This window comes from Cyrtonyx montezumae, unplaced genomic scaffold, assembly GCF_038088225.1.
Source record: "Cyrtonyx montezumae isolate F1298 unplaced genomic scaffold, pur_monq_1.0 scaffold_8, whole genome shotgun sequence".
Lineage (NCBI taxonomy): Eukaryota > Metazoa > Chordata > Aves > Galliformes > Odontophoridae > Cyrtonyx > Cyrtonyx montezumae.
Window position 1 is genome coordinate 27,296,268 of NW_027072089.1, and position 22,398 is coordinate 27,318,665.

Below are 22,398 nucleotides of genomic sequence, written 5' to 3' on the forward strand. Positions count from 1 at the left end.
CTACTCCTTCCTTATGCTAATGAAATCATTCACCATTATTAGCTGCCTGTATATTAAAAACTTATTGCTGTATGTATATATAATGAAAATAGAAGTATTAGCAAGGAAGTGATGTCACATGCTTGTAATTCCTTACACACAGCATCTGTGTCCCTCTGGATGTGTGGCTCTCATGTTTGTGTTCTATAAATACGCTAGCTGTGTGTGCGCATTGAGGGTTAGTGCGGTACATTGTGTGGAGGGCGTGCATCTCTTTTTCACCATTTATCAGTGTTTGTGCTTCTCTAAAATTCAACAGAACACTGCCACTACCCCACACAGGCCTTGTAGTATCACACTTGCTATAGCTGCCACAGTTTAACTCCAGAAGGCTTTAACGCAGGGCTGGCAATGCTCTTTTTTGCATGGCATCACTCAGAGTGAATGACACTGCCGTTACATGAATCTTCACTGTCTTATAATATTGTAGCTGCCATTCAACAGACCAACACCCGCACTTCTCCCAGACAAATCTACACATGAAAGAAAAAGAAACTCAAGAAGTTCTCCAGCTATTCAGATAAATCAGTGCACTCCCAACTCAGGAGCAATATTCTGCTTGGAGAAGGTTTTGATGTTTGTCTAAGAAATGAATGTGAACATGGGCAGCCTATATATAAATGAATATATCATGAAACATACTTATCATTGACAAAAAGCTCTGGTGTCCTCAGGCTTTTAAGGCACACTGTAATAATACAGATAAGCCATATCTCTTCCTTGAGTCACGCAACTTCTGTGTTCACATGTGCTCCATTCATGTTTTTCTCCCACTTCAACACCATGAGACTTTACAAATAACAGTTAATTAAAACACAGAAGTCTATTTTTGGCCTGTTTAATTTTTTTATTCATGAAGCATTTCACATTACGTCTGGCTGTTAGAGACTGATTCTGTTTTTCCTCATGCTCCAATTGTTATACACGTCAGTGGATCCTTTTCTGGATCATCACATCTATACTCTCACACATGAGCCCAGCTCCATCACCCGCCATTGTCCCACTGTTTCAAAGCATAAGAAATATGAAACTAAGGAGAAGTACTGATCCTACAGTGAACTTCACAGGGGTGCCAGACACCAGCCCAAACAAAAGAATAACTGCGGGGAAAAAAACTCCAGCATAGTATAAGTCTAGGAAAGGAATGAAAGGTAAATAGAAATCACCATACCACTAAGAAGAGTTCCCATGCTCTAACAGAAATACGTTTGTAGAAAGGAAAGTATATATGCAAAACAAAGTGATGAAGAATCAGATATGCAACAGACTACAGATGCAGAAAGAGTAAACAGGCCAAGAAGAAACAGTTCTTGAAGAAGATAATGCAATAGATCTAATGAGATCACCTAGTAAGATGGTAAAAAAGAAACAACTGTTTAACATTTCTCACATCAGGACAATTAAACGGGTTCTTCATTAAACAATAGGGCAACAAATTTAAGGCAAAAAGGAGACAGACTTCCTTACACTCCACATACACCAAGTCATATAGCAGCCAAGGTACACTATAGAGGTTGAGAACATAAATCTGAGTAACTGAACACATTCAGTGAGGACATCACGTCCCCTGAAATTAAATCGTATTGCAAATATTACTTAGAGCTCACAGAACTCTTCATCAATGCTATCAAGTGCTTGAAGTCTCTATCAAAAGATGATTACTTAATACATAATAGACAAGTAATATATGAATTACTTCATCTTATCCTTTACCAGAAAGCTTGCCAGCAGTCTTATTCCAATAACAGATTTCTGCTGTTACAGGATAGCTTTGTACTGATACGCTACAAAATCTCTATTTCAGAGAAGTTATCTTCACCCTAGACAGACTGAGCAGACATCTGACAGTCAGTATCAGAAGGTAAACAATGATTTTATTGGCTACTCTTAGAGCAGCAGAGCCCTAGAGCTTTTGCTCAACATATGTATCCTTCATTTATTTTTCTGCTACGTACTTTCTCCAGTGCGTAACAACGCTGTCTTGGAATTCACAAGAAACACACAAACACCAAGAACATACTGTGCCTTAAGCAAGAACTTCAAAAAGTTTAAGAGCAGCATAGCCTGTTTATTCTGATCACCTTTTTAAGTTTACATTCCAGTGAAGTGTGAATGATAACGAACTGCCACTTGACATCAAGAATTTTTGTTTGCCCTCTTGAGGATAGATGACTTCAAAGTAAAAATGCATTGAATGCATTTCTAATTTCTACTTTGATCAGGTTGTACCAAAACAATAAACAGACAGAAAAATAACAATCTCACAAGTCTAGAGTTATAGGAGAGTTACATACTAGGCAGAACTCTGGAAACTCTGAAAGCAAAGTAGAGAATCCAAGTCACTCTTTAGACTGGACAAAAAAAACCCCACAAAATTGATGGACTGTGTACTTAGAGAAATTTAGTTTAGTCAGTTTGGAACTCACTTTTCCTCAGAAAATAAAATAAATGAAAAAAAATCAGGAGATGATCTTGATCGAGGCTGAACTCCTCACATTATTCACTTTCCCTTGCCATTAAGTGCAAGAGCTCTGCTCTAGTCTTGGCACAAGGGAACTGAAAGCATCTGAGCGCAAGACAGAGCATTAAGAAGTGGTGTACTCGTACATTTTGTAGTTCTTTGGATTGATCAGGTATCCAAATAGCAACAACCATTTTCACACAACACCTTGTATACAACTCAATAACACATTTCACAGTGAAGATGACAGCTTTGACTCTCCTACAAAGACAGCCTCTTTTCTACCTATGACCAATCAACAGACTGAATAGAGATGCTGAACAGGAACAAATTTAAGGCTGCTATGGAAGTAATAATATCCTTTACCAATATGATCCACAGTATTTTAAGTGAGGTTTAACATGTACTATAAACAGCATCATGGAAGGACCATTAATAAGCATCTGTGCTATTTTAAAACAACAGGTGGTGAGATCGTTTCACCACAGTTATGTGCTCACCATATGTGTAAATGGAAATTCTGTAGGAGGTAGAAGGCAAATGAGAGAATAGTTAGCAAATATATATATATATCTTAATATATCTATGTAATTATATATGGTCTCATTAAAGTTGCAGCACATTTTGCAGGCTAACTAACAGCTGCCAGGATAACTTCAAAGTATTCTTGAGTCTTTTGGGATAGTTTCTGGAGCAAATAAGTGACAGAAAAATCAGTCAAAGTAAGAAAAACTAGGACTGTATGTTGGGGTTAGACCTATTTGTCTATCACTTTTAATGAATCACTGGGGCACCAGTGCAGAAAACAATGCACAACTGCTCAAAGATCAACTAGCTACACTGAAATACTTCTGAAACAGGACAGATCAAACTGTCCGTGAATCCTGAAAGGGCTATTTTAACTGTTCTTTGACAATTTTAACATTCATTTTAATAATGACTAGAAAAAAATCTACTAGAGAGAACTACACCTGGGAGAGCATGGGAATTCTTTCTCTAGAAGGAGAAAAATTAAAATTAAAATAAAAGCCCTTTAAACTTGATTCACTCAAAGAAGGCAGACAGAAGTACTCGGAATCATTTTATTACAACACAAATAAAGTTTAATTAGAAACACAGCATACTGTCAGTGCGCTAGGGAGCACAAAGAACACTATCATATCTTATTGGCCATATAATAAGAATTAAGAGATGAAAAACTCTAATTGTTTGATCTGGCATTTGCACCGACACTCTTGTATGACAGTCCACTTTGTTACTTTCCATGCTGATACATTTATATATAAACACATGGATATTTTATGGTATCATATAATTCTTACACTATAAGGCCTTCTCCATTATCATGTTATTTTAATAGAGGCATTCTGTAACAGTATAAACCAAAAGACTTTCTTGATACTAATCTCTCTATTCATCATGAAATTAATACAGATTCAAGCATGTGTTTTCTCTCTTCAAGAAAGAAACTTAAATCAAATAGCTTTCCTGAGAAACATAAACGAACTCTCCACTTATCTCTCTGTACTTCAGATATTAAATCTGTGTCCTTAGGATCTGGGTTGTGAAGTGTGGATGATTTACATTAGGTCTATATACAAAGGTACTTAAAGCCTGTTTTTGTTTTTTGTTTTTTTTTTCCCCACTGTTGATATACATAGGTTGCTATGAAAGTAATACCTCCTATTTATCTCCATGGAAACTACAACAGATAGAAAGAGCACAATAACACTATTATGACAGAACTAATTCTCAGCTACAAAACACTGTTTTTCAGCACAGCCATCACCATTAGCTATGCTTTTTTGCCAGCTATGAACAAGAGCCTGCGTGCCATGCATGGCCATCTGAAATGTGGTTTGCCTTTCTGTCACCACTGCTGAAACACACCACATACCACCTCACAGTGCTCACACCCACTGTTTGCCCTTCATAAACATTCATCAAGGGCTAACGAATGTCAACAGTTGCAATTTTTTTTCCCATGGAGGTCTTCAATTACACCCCTTTGTTTCACTACCATGACAGATGCCATTGCATCAGGCTGCCCCTCTGCTGCCATCTATCGTACAGCAACAAAGTGTAATGAAGTACTGGAGGAAAAGTTTATCCTCTACTGACAGCCACCTCTGATGTCGTCGGCCAACACAGTAAAACAGAAAGCATTACTTTTGGAGCAGCCTTCATATCTGAGATAAATAAAACTTCTAATAATTGTTACCTCAGCTTTTGACTGGCTGCTTACACAGAGATCTTGTACTGACCACGATTAAAGAATCCAACGGAAGGATCAATGGAGTAGTAAAAGAGGAAATACAAGTTGATGGCTGGCATTTAGTTCTCAAGTAAAAGTTTTCTCTCACCTACAAATGCTAGTTACATAAAGGGCATCATCTGAAAGCATTTAATTGTTTTTTCTTATGGAGACAGTAAACTACAGCTAAAATACTGTTTTCTTTGATCAAGTGCATGTGAGTGTTAAGAAAATATCTGTCTACTCACATTCTGTTCCAGTCTTTCTTTACATCCTAGACTGTAAGGAATTCTTAGTTTGGGGAAAAATACACCAACTCCAAGCCTAGTAACAACATAACTCAAACATTACACGCTTACTCCAGAAGGAAGGCTGTTATTTGGGTTGGTTCAAACAGCATTTAGAAACATTGCCTTCAGACTATCTCACATTAAGACAAATTCATTAACTGAACGGTTCCATTTCAGCCTCACAAAGGAATACAAGCAAATCAAACTCTTCAAGTGCATTCAGGGTTACAGGGTTTTCCAGTTTGTTCTCCTAAGGAAACAAATTTCATGCAAACCTATCTGTCTGGCCCCTGCTCATAAATTTGGCTAAATGAACATGCCAGTTTGAAGGCTGGCTGTGGCCTAGAAATCTGAAAGATAATTAAGCTCCTACAAATTCACAGAACTAATCTAGATGAAGAAATCTAAACTAGCAGACCCTCAGAGAAAAAGGCAAAGTCTCAGCTGCTATCCAGTCTGTCCAAAACTAACCAGCTGGCCAACTGGGCTGCTCTGCCAGGCAGCAGGGCTCCTGCCCCAGATTAACTGCTACACAGATTGTCTTCTTTGCTTGGCAGAGGTAGGGAAGTTATTGTAACAGAAAGAGGAGAAGGAGCTCAGAAAGAGAAATGGATTTGCATCAGTGATACCATTCAACTAAATCATTCAACTAAATTCACACTGATCGTTATATACACACTTACGCCCCCCCACCCCCATCCATCGGGGCATACACTCTTCCATTTGACATGATTATACCATCTGTCTTTGGTGTACACAAGATAAAAAACAAAAGCAATTCAAGTTTTCAGCATCAAACCAACCAGATGTTCTATGGCAACGACTCTTGAGCAACCACTCCTTCCTCCCTGCCTCCACTTATTTTAAAAAGCACTAACATTCTTTTGAATCATTATTTACATTTGCCAGGAAGCACAAACAGCTATATTTACTCTGCTAATGCTTTGTCAACATTAGCAAGAACTCATACCACCCCACATTTACAGCAACAGAATGGGAAGCCATTACTTGATGCTTTCCTCAAGAAAGGAATGGACTCAATATAGAATGGGTGGACTAATATGACACGTGTCTGAACTCAGATGCGTGCTTTCTTTCTCCAGCCAGAGGCAATTACAAGAGAAATCAACTACAACAGCACAATTGCTGAGATGCACAAACATACTCTTTTTCTGGACAGAAAACAAAAACATTAATTACCAAATAAACCAAAACAAAACCAGCAGCAGGCGCACGATAACTCAGCCTCCCAAAAATTTTACAAGAAAAAAAAAAACAACAAACGTTTGGTAGATGAAAGATAAAGATGTGATGGAACGGGATGTTTCTTCACCTGTTTTAAAAGGTATATATTGGATGTGACACGGAGAGCTTAAATAGGTTTATATGGGGCCACAGTTAATGATTAGAATAACTTATATGGACCATAGTTAATGACTGGTCTACAGAAGAAAAATCCATCAGTTGAACTGATTCTGACATTGCAATTCACCAGTCACTCTTTGTTTCTGCCTTGTGAAGCCTCAATTGTCTTTTCTATGCATTTCCTGTCTCTACAGTCATCAGCCTTCTGCCTACCCAGCAACAGTACCGAGGCAAACAGATGTATTTGAACATCTTCCCAGAAATAATGGCAACAGATCAAGCAACTGCCTGTTACCTCCGTATGTATTATTTTTATCACTAGCACTATGCTCAAGGCCTTCAGCCACAACTGAGGAACCACAACTATCACAATTACATGAGCTGCTCAATAAACACACAGGACAACAGGATCCTTTGCAACAAGTGCGTAAGTAAATAGGTGCTCAATAAAATAACATTCAGCTTCTAATATTCCACTTTTCAGTATGGAAAAATAAATACCTTATCCTTCCCTCACTACATAATCACTATTTTCATTTCTAAACTGAAGCGTGCAGAGCCAGCCATTAACCACTGCTTCACATTAGAGCTCACTCTAATGATCCACCTACGTGTACCATCCCTGGCCTCCAATACCGACATGCCATCTTTGGAGCAACCTTTTCCAGGGCACAATAAAGAAGGAAGAAACAGCAGATTCAGGCCAAGCAAATTTTGTTTCCCTCCTGCTGTGCTCTGAAGGGTTGTTCGTGTACATACTGCTGTACCATAAGGAAGGTGAAGGGCAACGACCAAGCTACGCTGTTGCAAGTTGCACTCAGGAGATGATATGAAGGCAAAGCAACTGGCTGGTTCTTCCATTGACCAAACAAAGATATTTATGCATCACTGGCATTTTTCTTTCAAACCATGCTCTAGCCGATGAAAACTGAAAAACAGAGAGAGCACAGAGACCCCGTGAAAAGCCAACAGAATCCATTCCAGCATTAGGTCGGGGTCTCCCTGCTCCATTCAGTTTCCTGCAAAGCAACCTCCCAAACCACGCAGGTCAACGAGACGACGTGCCCCGCAGCCCTCCTGCCCCAACATGTCTCCCCTCCACCTGCGGAGCGCGGCCCTACACCTGTCGCAGCCCCAGGGCCGGCAGAACCCCTCCGGGCAGGGCACCGAGCCGCATCCCGGAGGCGATTGATACAACGCAACGCTGCGGAGCTGCCCGCAGCGACGAACCGCGGCCGCTCCGCCATTCCCCTCTCACCTTCCCAGCGGCCGGCTCAGCGCATCGTCCTCCCTTCCCTCCCTTCTTCCCCTGCCGGCACCGCTCGCTCCTCTCTCAACCAGCTCCCGCAAACGCTTCACCCCCGCATCGCGACGGCAGCTGCTGCTCCTAAATTCACGGCGCTCCGGCGGCATGAAGTCATCCTCCCCGCCCCCTCCCCGGGCCGCCGCACTCCGCTCCCGCCGCGGAGGGGGAGGCCGTCCCCCATCCCCCCCTCCCCCGCTCCCTCCCACCCGAGGGCCGGCGCTCTCCCGCTCGGCCCCCGCGCTCCTCCCCGCGGCCCGGAGCCGTACCAGCGGTGCGCGCGGTCCCGCGGTGCTGTACGCGCCCGTTCGGAAGGAAATCCCGCTGTCATTCGTGCCTGCGCGCGTGGGCGCCCGGCTCCCCCCGCTCCTCCCGCCGCCTCGGGGCGCGCAGGCGCCGCGCAGCTGTGCCCCCGAACGCGGCTGTGGGGGACGGACGGGGTTTGTGTCCCGCTCTCTGCCCGCGTGGGGAGGATGGAAACGCCGCGGGTTTCGTGGTGGGGAAGTCTGAAGCGGGAGCAGAGCTCCTGAAGGAGTTGCTTCAGCAGCCTGGCACTGCTGGGAAGGTAGGCATGGGAGAACAGCCCCACTAAGGTGAGGTTGTTCATCTCTGTCTCTCAGGTGAAACAGAAGAACTAAGAGCCTGAATTCCCCTTTGGAAATAGCTTGTGTTTATTTTTATCACGGTTATGGAAAGGCTTCAAACTGTGCCATTATCTTTAATTCGATTCCCGGTGCCTGCGCAGTTGCGCAGTTACGCTAATTTGGAGCTGCTCCCGTTTCCTCCCTCTCTTACTATTACTTTGATTGCCACGGCGGATCTGAGCGTGCTGAGCTGGCTGCATGTCAACACCGATGCTTAATCTCTGTTTACACTTTGTTGGGTTGTGTGATTAAACTCATCAGGCACGTGGGCATGCAGGGCTGTCCTAGGGGAGCCTCAGCCTCACGGGACAGAAGGAATGCCCAGCTCTGCAGACAAGCCAGAGGCTCTGGGTTACCCCACAGGCTGGTTGGTTTACTGCCTGGGAGTGTAGGATGTGTTACGAGATGCATCAGAGGAAGAGCATTGGGGATTTGTATGGGGTTTGCTGTGGGGTGTTTGGAGCCAGAGAGCAGGGCAGGATTACACTGTTCGTGCCATCTCTCCTTGCATGAGTGTTTGTGTTTCTGTTATCTATGAGACCAGCCATGTGTGCATTTATATTTAGTTGTGTATACATACAAAGCGTGTGTTTTTGCCAGTTTGGAATACGTGCTCATACTTGCTACTGGCTGGACCTCAGAACATGGAGGCATGACAGCCTTGCTTCTGTTGGGCTGATGGATTTAGCAACTAATTCCCTAAACGACTGCTATTCTAGGATTACTGTTACTCTAGTAGCACTGAATCGCAGAGTCAAATTTTGTCAACAGCAGAAGAACAAAAATTGGAGGATCTCAGTATATGTTTTTCATGCCTTATTTCTAATTCAGTCTGTTCATCCTCCTCAACCTTCCAACCAAAAGTTCCGCCTGCAGGTTTCTCATTCCAGTCCCCACAAATGTTAGTCACGAGGAATCTTCATCTCAATCTCCTTGCCTAGTAATCATTGCTTTCTTTCTGCAATCTTTTTTTTTTTTTTTTTTTTTTTCAGGATCTCCCACTCGTTGCCAGACCCTCTGGTAAATTATACCCCGTTTTACTTTTATTCAGATCTTTCTTTTCATGTTTCTACTTCCATTTTTTTCCTCTTGAATTCCATTTTGCCTTCCTTCCCCTTCATCTCTTTCATAACGTAACTTGTTCTTCATTCAGAGTAGCTCTTCTACAGGTCATGGGATTTTCAAGTTACAAATAATTTATGGCAGAACAATGATATTAGTTGCTCTGTAGTTAAGTCTTTGCTGCTTCTTCATGTCTCCCCAACTACAGTGTCATTTTGTCTCATTGCTGTACCTCTTCATCCCTTTCTGAAAAGCCTGAGCCAATGTACTCTTCCTCTTAAATGAACCCTTTTCTAGCTCATGTCTCCTCTGCATATGAATTCTGCATCTTCCTTTTCCATGCAGTCCAAATAAATTTGACAGTCAGAGGACAAAATACATGAAGTCTTTGGGTTTCTGGAACTGCCAGCTCAGTAAGTTGCTTAATGGGAAGTTCTGCTGACTTTACTTCAGGGTGTGCTGAATGCAAGTGACATCTTAGAAGAGGTTTTTACAAAAACCTCTTGGTTCACTCAGTGTGTCTACTTTTCAGACTGTTCAGGATTTGAATAGGTTTGAATTGAATCAGGTGTGTTAAGTTCCTCATCCAAAGCATGTAGACTATGAGTGGTCATCAGATTTCATTTTATCCTGGTTGGATTTACCCTGACAATTTTTGGGAAAAAAAAATGACTGATATTAAATTAAATTTTGAAGCTGGTACAATACTAAAATTTGTGTGGCAATTGATTAAAAAAAGTAAAACTGTGATGAAAAGAGTCTAGTCCAAAGTAGTGAGTTAATCTTACAACAGATAGGCTCTTCTTGGTATCTGTGTTGATTGGCCACAATTGTCATTTTCAGTTTGAAACCTTTCTGTCTTACATGCTGATCCTCTCAGTTCAGCAGGATGCAGTGTTTACACTTTATTTCTTTCATTGCCCTGCTACAAATTTTAAATTAAAAGCTTTAATCCTAACTTTTATCCAGATTCCTTCCTTTCCACCTGTTTGTCTTAGTGATCTGAGGAACCTGTTTAGGAGTGAAGTTAGTGAGGGCAGAAGCTTGTTGCTATGTTTGATCTTTCAGCAGAACTTGCTCCAAAAGAACATACTCTCCACCTTTTAGTATGCAGTGCTGCTGAGAGAATCCTACAGCATACATAAGACCTTTCATAATAAACAATTACTTCTAGCAAAGAGGAGAGGAACAAAGTCCGTGAGAGCTGCCAAACAGCAGAAATATGCCAGTGTGCTCCTGTGTACTCTAGATTATCATTCACTGACAAAACTGTTGAAATTGGCCAAGGAATGAGAAAACCCCATCAGTCTGACCAGAAAGTGCAACCATTCCTAACTCTAAGTCTAGCAAATTCTATGATCTGGGTATTAGGCAGATTTCTCAGTAACATGCCACCACTTCTAAAACTTTGGCCACAGCTATTTCTAAAGCTGACGAAGGCATGTTTTGATTCTGTGTGTTAGCTTTGCCTCCTGTTTTGCTTTCTGCATTCCTTTCTTTTCAGCTTTGTTGGGCAACAGATTTCAATCCAGAGGAATTAAAGAAAAAAATTCAGTGTTCTAATTAAGAGAAGCTTTTACTTTATTTTATTTTGTTTTGTTTTATTATTTTTTTTATTTTATTATTATTTTTATTTTTTAAATTGTCGGTGGGTAGGTGGTGGTTAAACATATAGTTTTCCTGGTTTTTGTCACACTTGCAATTCTTGACTGTTTCTTCGGTTACCGGCTGCTGAAGCTTTGGTCTAGGTGTGTACTCCTGCATTTTCCAACAGAAGTGTAGTTCTTCCTGATTGTTGTACAGTCAAGATAATAACTGGACTGTTAATGGTTGAGGTGATTGATGGTCATCTTTAGGAACTTCTTCTACATCAATTATGACGTTTTTCATTTCCCAATGAACCTTTTAATTGCTGAACAGATGTCTATATTTCAATCTTTCCTTTTTCAACAGGAAAAAAAACAATTTTGCTAACAGTGAGTAAAGCTGGTCAGTGATTTTAATTAACTCAGTTGCAGTTTGCAACTTTTTCCTTAAAAATAATTCTCAAATCAAGTGCTTTTATGATTCTTAATTGATGCGAGTGAATCTTTTCCTCCCAGTTTTATAGAAAGTAAATAGCTTGTGATGATTTTGTTCTAATTGTATGGTTTCATTTCTGAGTGTGTACCGGAAAATTCTGTAACTGGTTCTTGTGTCTGTCTATTCAGAAACTCATGATGCCTGTAGGCATCCCGCTTTCACATGAATCTTCTGTTGTGACTGAGGATTTCTGTGTGCTTTAATTGATTTTGCAGCTACAGCAATCTTCATTATGGTAGCTAGTTAATTGTCATTAATTCTAAAAGGGAAAAAATCTGGTGGACCAGGAGACTTGTGATTATTATTGCAACATTTGTTGAAAACTGTCAGACAGACGTTCATTTAAAATAAAAAAGAACAACCACAACTTGGAGTAGGCAATGTGTTTAGTTAATCTATGAAACCAAATCTCTGTATCTCATACAATAGTATGCAATACAAAATGTGCATATTCATGATGTGAGGTAAAATGTTCATGAGAAAATAGTTACATTGATAATCTTTGGTAGAGAGAAAGATTGATTTCTTGTTGCTGTTCTCAGAAGAGTGAACCCCACGGTGTCCTCAGTGTACATACACATGGCAATAAAGTTCAGATTTGAGTTTAAATTTTGCCTTACTGTGACTTTCAATCTCTACATTTTGCTTAAGTCCAACATGGAATGGCTCTCTGGAATCAACTTCTCTTCCTTGACTGTCCTTAGAACTTCTTTTATACCTAAAATAAGGCCCTTGGAAAGTGAGGAATGACCCTCACTGAGAACAGAGAGGCTTAGTTTTTGCTGAAGCTCTATTCATTTCAGAGTGTGTTTTGTTTGCCGAAGTCTTAGAGGAACTGTCCTGTAGCCTAGACATCAGCTAACTGATGCTGACAGCTCAGCATCATTAAAAAGCATGTCATAACAGTCACGTCATGCAGCTATACAACATGATAAGTGTATATATATTGTATATATTGTTGTATATATATATATATGTTTGTCTTATGTATCTCATAATCTGAATCATCAGTGCACAGAGGGACAGAAGAAAGGAAGAAGGAATCTTGAATTTCTGCATTCCAAATGGAGACTAGGAGTGCACTGAAGGCAAATAAGCAAGATCAAGTGAGAAGTCTGTGACAAAGCTGGAAATGGTACTGACAATTTTGAGCGCCTTAAGCACTCTGCTTTCCATTAACTGTATGTTTTTTTCTCTCCACTTCAGTGCTTATTGGAAGATGACTTTTGTTCCTCAGTCTAAACTGTATTTGCGTTACTGTTTAAATTTGAGCTTTTCAACAGCTGCTGTTTTTGCAGCAATGAAAGACAATATTGTGGAGCAGATCTTAATTTCCAGATGGAAAGCAATTATAGAAAAAAATATTGAAAGTTTTTTTCCTTATGACACATGAAGGTGTTCAAACAACATTGTGAGAGAGAGATCACAGCTTTGGGAGGTGGTTTTTATAGAATAAGCTCATAATGTATTGGACCAATCATCTCAAGTTTCTAGTAGAATTCACAAAAAGATAGCAGAATTATAACTGTATTATCTTCTACTGAAAAACTATTTTATTTTATTTCCTGTGTTCACTTCTTTTAGTATGATTAAATAGCAGAAGAGATTGATATAAACTTTATTTTAAGGTGAATGCAACCAAACCTGAGTATAGATTAATAGATACACTAGGTTGGAAAGGACCTACAAGATCATCGAGCCCAACCATCCTCCAGTGTATATGGCATGTTGTTTCATTTCATTCATCTTGTGTTATTCTGTTATATATTTAATGCTTTATTTTTAGTCAGTAAATATTAAGAATTATATAAATGTTTTATACCATATAATGAACTTGTGCTAAGACATAGCAAGTTTGTGTTGTCTCAAGGCACAGCAAATCAGAAGAAGAGTCCTCTCTTTTTACTTTTCCAAGTGGTTGTTTCTCCTGTTGAGGTTTCTTCTATAATTTGAAGATTTTTTTGAACAAATCCATCATTTCAGTGTTAGCATAGATATTTAGACTGTCAAAGTGGAGACAAACCCAGACCAATCTGCTTTTTAAAAGGTAACTGGTACTTATGTTGTTTCTGTGTGGTTTTTTTTGTTTGTTTGTTTTTTGTTTTTCCCCATAGGGGGCTCAGCCACTAAAGGTTTGGAATCTGCAGGAAATTTGTTTCAGCTTCCCAGTGATAGGTAGATATAATGGTTGAATTGATTTCAGTGTTTTTACTGGCTTTCTCAAAGGTCCACAAAAGTAAGATAATAAAAGGCCCAAAAATTTTTCTTGTCCGCCAGTCCCTGTCAAGTCTTTATTGACTCTTCACTATTCCAGTTTTAAATTGAATGCAGCCTCGGGGAAGGAAACATTTATATAAGTGGGTTACAGTGGAAGGGTTTTTCTATTGATCCTGCATACAAAAAAAGGGCCTTGGAACCAGAATGCTTTTAACTAATTAGATGTGACAATTCTTCTTCTTGAAGAAGAGGTGTTTATCCAAAATCAAACCCGCAATTTACCAAGGGTCTTTGTAGTATTCCCTCTTCTCTTTGACAGACAATGCAGCAAGTTAAAATAAATAAATAAATAGGCCTAATAAAATTCATATTATGCAATATTTGTGTGCATGTGTAAGTGAATAAATTGGAACATCTGTGTAGGGATCGCTTCTTGATCTTATTATTAATGCTATGTAGCCAGGTTGGTTTACTTTGGAGAAATAACCCTTTGGGAAGACTGCTTTTACTTGTCTTTATGGGAAATTCTGACTCTATTTAATGACATCAGTAACAAGTAATAAGGAGATTCAGGACACTAGTATTTTTAAGCTTTTTTGCATTAAGTTGTGTCATATCACAAGTGTAATTTCAGTGACTCCTGTAATTTTGAATTATGTTGATTTGAAGCATTAAGATGTAGAATCGTAGAATCATTTGATTTCTAAAATGCCTTTGAAGAACAACTAGTCCAACTCCCCTTCAAATAACAGGGATATCCGTAGCTAGGTCAGGTTGCTTGGAGCCTTGTCCAGCCTGACTTTGAATGGATTATCATTTGAATGGGTCTACAGGGAAGGGTCATCCACCACCTCTCTGGGCAGTCTGTTCAAGTGCCTCAGTACCCTCATTGTAAAAGACTTGTTCCTTATATCCAAGCTAAATCTCCCTTCCATTCAGTTTGAAACCATTTCCTCTTGTCCTATTCCCTTTTTTGCTTCCAGCTCCTCTGTAGATACTGAAAAGCCTCTCTCAGGTCTCCCTGGAGGCTTCTCCAGGCTGAATAGCCTCAGCTCTCTCAGCCTGATCTTGTAGGAGAGATCACTGGATTATTTTTGTGGCCCTCCTCTGGACATGCTTCAACAGATCCATGTCTCTCTTGTACTGAAGGCACCGCATCTGGACACAGTACTCCAGGCGAGGCCTCACTGGGCTCAGGTGGTAGAGAGGGCAGGATCACCTCCTGACCACACTTCTTTTGATGCAGCCCAGGATACAGCTGGGCTTGTTCTAGGCTGGGTAGCTTCTGTGTGTGTCTATTCAAGTCTACATTGTGTGGAAGAACATCATGTTAGAAAGGCTACTGAAAGACATGTAGTTGACTGTAAAAATTTGAAAATACAGCTGGTGCAGTTAATCACACAGAAGCTAAGTTTATCACTTATTCAGCATTCTTTATCTATAACAATGCCATGGAAAAACAATGGTGTGTTTTTTTCCTCTTAAAATGGACTGAGCAGCTCTATTTTTTTCTTCCCTTGTTTGATTTACAATATATGTGTTGTCTGAACATTTTGCATGAATATTTTTCTACAGTGTAGGCTTTGTCTCTATCTTGAATGCTGTAGGTTCAGTGCTTTACCATTCTGAAGGTTTCACTTGCATCAGTGTGTTGTACTGAGATTTTGTGCATAAACTGAATTAAAAGGATCAAAATAATCAGGCTGAAGTTTTGTTTTTGTTTTTTTTTTCTGGGATATCTGGAAGAGTAAGAAGAATTGAATTAGAAGTTTACACTAAAAGTATGTCTTAACTGACAGCGTATAAGAGAGTACAATAAGCAGTCAGCATTCAAGACAATTTTGGAGGTATAACAGTGATATCCGGGACACTTTTCCACCTTGAACCTGCTATACTTCAAGTTGTTGATTCCTACAGAAATATCATATGTGAATATGGCAAAAAAATCTGTATGAACTTTTAAAAAGTAAGTTGAAAAACTGGGACAATAAGCATAAAAGTGAAGTTTTTTGAAGTGTATAAACAAGTTAGATAGAAAATAGGATAGAACTGACCTAATGATGCAAGAATGCTGGGGGATTTATAAAAGATCAAGTTCTGACTTGTCCCAGATTCCAAATACAAAGAGCTAACTTTTGTTGAAGTAATTAAAATTTGCCAAGCAAAGGAAGTTTGTCAGCCCACATGAAACTTTTCTGAGGAAAGTTAAGTTCTTGGCTAGCATGAACTACTTTTCTGCATTTAAAAAAATATAGAAAAGAGAATCCAAAGTGAAAGGAGAAGCAAAGCTTAGATTTGGAGTCCATGAAATGCCTGTTGTCCAAATCACATGAAATAATATCAGGCAGAAAAGACTGCATCAACTGTAAGAGTTGGTATAATGTGTATGCTATAGTCAAAAGAGAATCTTACATCTCAGAAGATATATTGTGAGGAGTAGAACCAGAACAGCAAAAGACAATTGGAAAATTGGCTTAAAAATAAGTAATATTTCATTAATGTGTTCATGGAGCTAAAAAAGCCCATTTTCTTCAGAAAGACATAATGCAGCTTATAAAGGAAATATATAAATTAAATACAACATCCAAAATGTAAGGCGAAATAGTGATGAAGGAGCTCTCTGATGAAGGAGAAGTAGAAAATCCCAACTTTTAGAATTAAAATGTCAACTTCTCTTAGGTCTTATTAACAGGACAGACTCCTTAGTAGGTTAAATAAACACAGAGAGGCTACCTGCTTCTTAATAACAAAGGCCCCTGTAGAAAATTTACTAAATAATTATAGGAAGTAGTTCTTGCTAGCACAGTAAAACAGAAAGATGTAAAATACTACCTACTTTGTTTTTGTTGTAAATAGGTTTCTAACAAAGTGAAATTTTAGCGGTTCCATCACAAAATGTCTTCGTGATGAGTTATGTGTATTCCTATGTGCCTTTTTATAACCACTTTCTTTGACTAAGCTCTTAAAATATTGTTATTCTGATGTGATTCATTGATCCATTTGTAAATTATACTCACTAGTTATGTATATTGCACCATGTTTTATAATCCTTAATCTGTTGATATGCTTGATCACTTCTTTGTCAATGTGTTTGTGGTGTTTTCAAATATATACTTTGTACAAATCTTAGAAAATAAAGCCAGTATTCACTAATATGGACTGATGTCAAAATATTCTTGATGGCTAGTCTATAAATGTCTTAAACAATAATGAACCTTGTTACTCATTAATTTTATTCATTAAAAAAAAAAGACTTATCTTACTGTTATCCTTAAATACTAACTTCACTAATGTGTTCACTAATATGTTCATGGAGTCACAGAATTGCAGGGATTGGAAAGGACCTCTAGAGATCAAGTTCAACCCCCAGTTCATAGTCCATATGTCTGTAACAGGAAGTATCAAACATTTAGCTAGAATCTCAAAACTAATAGTTGCTATTTAATGATACTTTTTTGGGAAGGAACAATAATGTTGACATCTTGTGAAATTGCTTTCTGTACAGAGTATAGCTGATATAATCCACTCATTCCTTAACTTACATTCTTAGGAATGTTTCCCTTTTTATAATTCAAAATTTAATGACTGGATTTAATACTCTGCCTCCTTTGGTATTCAAAGAAAGAATAAAATTCTGAAAAAAATTATTACACTCACTAGATGATGCCAGCAACGGAACAAAGCTTATAAACCCTTAAGTGCTTGGCATGATCATGAGCCCGTAGTAACATTTTAAGTCTTTTATATAATTGTCAACCTTGTTGAAAAGAGAAAGCCTGGAGATCCCCTACACAGGTATATGGAAGCATATAGAATTATATTTGTATGATTTTCTTGAAGATAGAAAAGTACAACATGCATAGTCTTTTTGTATTGATGTTACATTAAAAGTAATATCAAAGCAGCTGTTAAGGGCTTGTGCAGATGCCAAGAACTGTGGCCAAGCTGGAAGATGATACTGATGGTACCTTGGGAAAGATTGGAATCATCCTGGTTGTTTTATATTGACTGAAAGCAGCAATGTACTTGTTTTTTGTGTTAGGACATTTTTTTTTCCTCATCCTAATTACTTAGTGAGCTAATGAACATTAGAATTAAAGAAAAAAAAGATATTATAAAGTCAGATTCCTGATCTATAACTTTACAAAGTTACAATACAGCAGAGAGGCATTGACTGATACTTAACTGAATTCCCAGAACACTGAAAATCAATTTCTGCATGGTTAGAAATTGCTGTCAGAGCCGCAAGGATCTTGCAGAGGTTTCAGAGACTTCCAGGGAAGTGGATATAAAGTAGAGCTGCAAGGAAAACCTAAGAACATATTTTATTTAAAAGGTCATTATGGAAAAAAAAAAAAAAACACAAAAACAAGCATATATTTTCTTCTTACTTCTATACATACAAGTTAGTGTGCATCGAATTGCTATTTAAAATTGTCCCCAGCATTAGTAAGTTTCAGTACTCATCAAAATATTTTAAGTTTTTTTCAGCTATAGACATACACAATATTTCTAGGTATCCAAGAGCCACAAAATGATGTAGCTCCCATTATCTTGAAATTTTGGAAGAGAAAAAAGGTATTTGAGAAGTATTTTTACATCTTTGACAACCTAAATTTAGGAAAGTGCTGAGCTGGTCACCAATGGCAGGACATAGGAGTGGCACACAGCTGCACCAGGGGAGGTTCAGCCTGAACGTGAGGAAAAACTTCTTTACTGTGAGTGTGGTTAGACACTGGAACAGCCTTCCTACCGAGGTGGCTGGTGCCCCATGCTGGTGCTGTCAGCTTTAATGAGCCTCATTAACATGACTTAATGCCCTCATTAACATGACTTAAATTGGGTTAGCCCTGAAGAGGTTAGGCAGTGGGACTGGATGATCTTGTAGGTCCCCTTCAATTGAACTATTATAATAATTTTAATAGTTAGAAGTGAATATTAATTTTCTGTTTCCATTAATTTGCAGATAGAGGGATATCCTGAAGAGTTCACATTATCAATGTGAGCCAGAGATGATAATTCTGTGTTCAAGTTCAGGTCATTTGAATATAGTAAGCTTTTTACTTTTTCAAAATTCCAGCTACAGTTTCATTGCTTGTTTTGGGAAGTAATCCATCTGGTGCTGTATTTTTCCTTTTTTTTTTTTTTTCCTTGAAGCATGACTAAAGTAGAACTATCAGAAATTATTTGGATAATATTTATTTATTATTTGAAGTACCAATAGCCACAGAGGAAAATATTTATTTATTATTTGAAGTACCAATAGCCACAGAGGAAAATATTTATTTATTATTTGAAGTACCAATAGCCACAGAGGAAAATGTTTTTATTAATTTCCATCTGTTCTTAATTGTTTACTTATTAAGGAGAAAACTGTCAATAAACAAAAGTCTGTTTTGCTAAGGGGTAATATTTTAGACATTGCTGCTCCTAGAAAGCCATGCTACCCTGTTTTCAAATGATTCATGTGAGTAACTCCAAATGATATGATGGTATACTTAGCTCCTTTTGCAGCATCCACCTTGTGAGCTTCTGTGTTTTCACATTTATTTGCAGTGACCAACAAAACACAAAATCACCAGCTTTGTTCCTAGACACTTTGCTGGAATTATTTGTAGTATTCCTGGTGACTGTGTGGTGTCCTACTTGTGAGCAATAGAGAAACTGATGCATAATTTTAGCAAAAACTATAGCCATACATACCATTAAAAATGTCTGTAACTACTGAAAGAGCAAAACGTACTCTCCTGAAGGTATATCTTTTATGTAGTGCATAACTAAGTAACATTTTATCAACATACTCATGACCCATGGGAAGATGTAATTTAACAAAATAAAAATGAATAATGTATGGCTCTACTTTAAATTATTATTTGCATGCCGATCTCTATGATTAATAAGTATTATTTGTCACTTCCAAGATACTATAGTCTATAGCAGATAGCATTTAGCCTGCAGTAAATGTAAAAAATGAAATCTTTGCTTGCTCAGTGGCTGAATGTATTGGGCTATCACAGCTGTAACTTTGTAGGCAGACCAAAGCAATTCTGAAAGTGTATTTTTACAGTAACTTTTTCCAGTGTTAATTTTAATCATTTCTGTCAAAAGGTATTCCTAAAAAAAGTAAGTTTTCCTGTCTTTTAGAGATATATGCACATTATTCAGTATCAAACAGATTGTAACTCTTATCAAGCAGCACATTTGTCTGACTAATTAAGTAGTCACTAGCTAAGATAGCCTTGATGAAGCATCTCAGATGGACCTCTGCCTCAACATCATTAATCTCCTCTTTTTTGCTTCTCTAACCAGATTGCCCAGTTCTAGTCCAGTTGTGGCAGTGGGGAGTGGGAGGGGAGTAGTATTCCCATTCAAACTGTCTTCTGAAAATCCCTGGTGCATGCATCTGCTCTTTGCCATGAGACCAAAGGAAGATCATCTCTTATCCAGTTCCAGTGGCTGGTTTAGAAGTCCTTTGTTTTTTCAGTAGTTGAGTAAAATTCAGTGGATGCTGTCCCAGGAGGCTAGAATACTCTTAAACCTACAGACTTTTCAAAGCTTTACTCTCTACGATATATTCACTAAACATCTGTAGTAAAAGGTATGATTGATCATTTCTGCTTATACAATGATTAATTCCCTTTTTTAGATTTTCTTTTTATATGCCAGTTTTCTTTCCATGATTACGACATAAAGAAACAGGACTTTAGGGCACAATCAGGTTCTGACATCCAGAGTCTCAAACTAGGAAGCCACATCAAAGATTTTTATTATAGGTACAGTTTTAGGATATTAAAAAAGGAGAATTTTTTAAAGCTGTGGTTGATTTTTGTTAAGGGGCTAGGCTTCCTTAGGCTAACTTGTTCTGACTATTACAGTGTATGCCCTGCAAAACAAATTGTTTCAGTCTTCCCTTTCCACATGCTACCAACGAAAGAAAATGAAGTGATTGCTTGAAATAAGGATGAGTACTTAAAAATGAAAGAAGACTGGTCATTTTCCAGGCCATGCTGTAATACAGAGCACTTCAGTCAGTAGTATGGATGTAAACATTTATTACTTATTTTTATTAATTACATGAATTTAAATAAGCAGGTAAGGAAAACTGTGTGGAACAATAAATATTTGGTGCATTTGCAAGCTCACAAGTGACGCTCTTTGGTGGCAGAAATAAAGACTATAACATCTGGATGTATTTGGCCTCTGTTGTTTTCTCTATTTCAGTGAGAATAAGCATTTTCTTGATGAGATAATAAAAATAAATGAATGCAGAACATGCAAAATTAATGAAAACACATCCAAACTCACGCTATCACTCTCTCATTGTGAGCTATACCTAAGCCCAAGACTTTTATATGAATTTTTTCAGTGTTTTTGACTAGTTACGATAAAGCTATGTATTATGAAGCCTGAGATACCTGTGGATGTTCCAGATTTTAATTTTATGTACAGAAAATCTGCTCGTTATCACTCTTGGAAAACTTCATTTTCTGTCAGTGCTAATAACACCACAGCATGGCAGGAGTGGGTCCTTCTGACTATCTCCCTCCCCACCTCCCTTATTCCACAGTAAGTGAATAGATGATGTAACACAGCAAGTCACTGTGCTCCAAATAGCATAAATTCCATTGTGCAGACCAAACCAAATTTTAAATGTAACGAGTATTGGTGTATTTAAAAGTAAAAGAGAAAGCTTTTTTTTTTTAACTTTGAGGCCAATAGGTTATTTGTATTCCTTCACTGAGTTCTGTTTTTATTCAAAAAGCATCAGATCTTCACTGAAGTGCATTTTAAACATTGATGACTCTTGCAGTATATAATGGCCTATAATTTTCTTCCCACTTCACCATAACAAATGCATTATTTTGTATAATTTTTTTAATTAATGAATTATTAGGCTTATTAGTAATGCAAATGTAATTTTTCTTCCTGAGATTTGTGTTTTCACTTTATTTCTAAAGGAATCACGTGGTCTTCTTCAAATAGCGAAAATTGCACTTTTCCTTAGGTAGTTTATAGTTTGCCTGGGTTTACTTGGTGTTGGTCAATGTGTGTCTCCAGAATTGTTTAATCTCACCCTAAAATAGCATGGGTTTACATTAGCAAGCAATCTGAAACAGTTATGCAATATTTCTTGAAATATCCTAAAAAAGAAGAATGCTTTTAAAGTATTAATGCTAATATATGAGTTTTGCTTAAAACAGTGATATAAATCTATCAGAACGTACTTAAAGCTAGGTCTATTTCTCCTGAATAAAATAACAATTATATACACTATAAATAATCCAGAATACAGAAATAAATTAAGTATTTAACAACATTACTTAAAGAAGCTGGAAAGTTGAAAATTGTCATACTTTCTATCCAAAGTACCTGAAAATAATAATTATAAAAAAGGTGAAAAATAATAAAAATTAATCCTTTATCAGTGTTGTGTGTCCAATTTTTGAGCACCTTTTTGAACTATTCTTTTGAAGGTTTTATTTATTTATTTATTTATTTTCCAAGTTTACTGATAAAGAGTGCTTTCAGGCATGCTTCACAAACTAAGTGAAATTAAATCTGGTCACTCTGTAAAAGAAATCAATCTTGAAACAGTATTTCAGGATGATATAAAGGACCATAGTTCTACCCAGAAAAGATTTCAATAGATTTATTTGAGCAAGTACTGTAAAATCTGATTC

At 37.9% G+C, this 22,398-nt stretch overlaps 1 protein-coding gene and 1 long non-coding RNA gene across 3 annotated transcripts in view; one reads left to right on the forward strand and one right to left on the reverse strand.

Moving 5' to 3' along the window:
• PKIA (cAMP-dependent protein kinase inhibitor alpha) overlaps positions 1-8,045 on the reverse strand; it is a 33,543-nt gene extending 25,498 nt beyond the window's left edge. The window contains exon 1 of one of the 2 annotated variants that reach the window (XM_065751829.1): positions 7,982-8,045. The gene's annotated coding sequence lies outside the window, so the exon portion shown is untranslated. Of the gene's footprint in view, positions 1-7,667; positions 7,868-7,981 lie in introns of those variants that run through there. The other variant, XM_065751828.1, reaches the window with a different exon arrangement.
• Positions 8,046-8,189: 144 nt separating this feature from the next.
• On the forward strand, positions 8,190-13,679 carry LOC136058411 (uncharacterized). The gene is made up of 3 exons (XR_010623131.1): positions 8,190-8,277; positions 12,512-12,635; positions 13,615-13,679. It is a non-coding gene; the product is annotated as an uncharacterized LOC136058411 (long non-coding RNA).
• Positions 13,680-22,398: the final 8,719 nt, after the last annotated feature.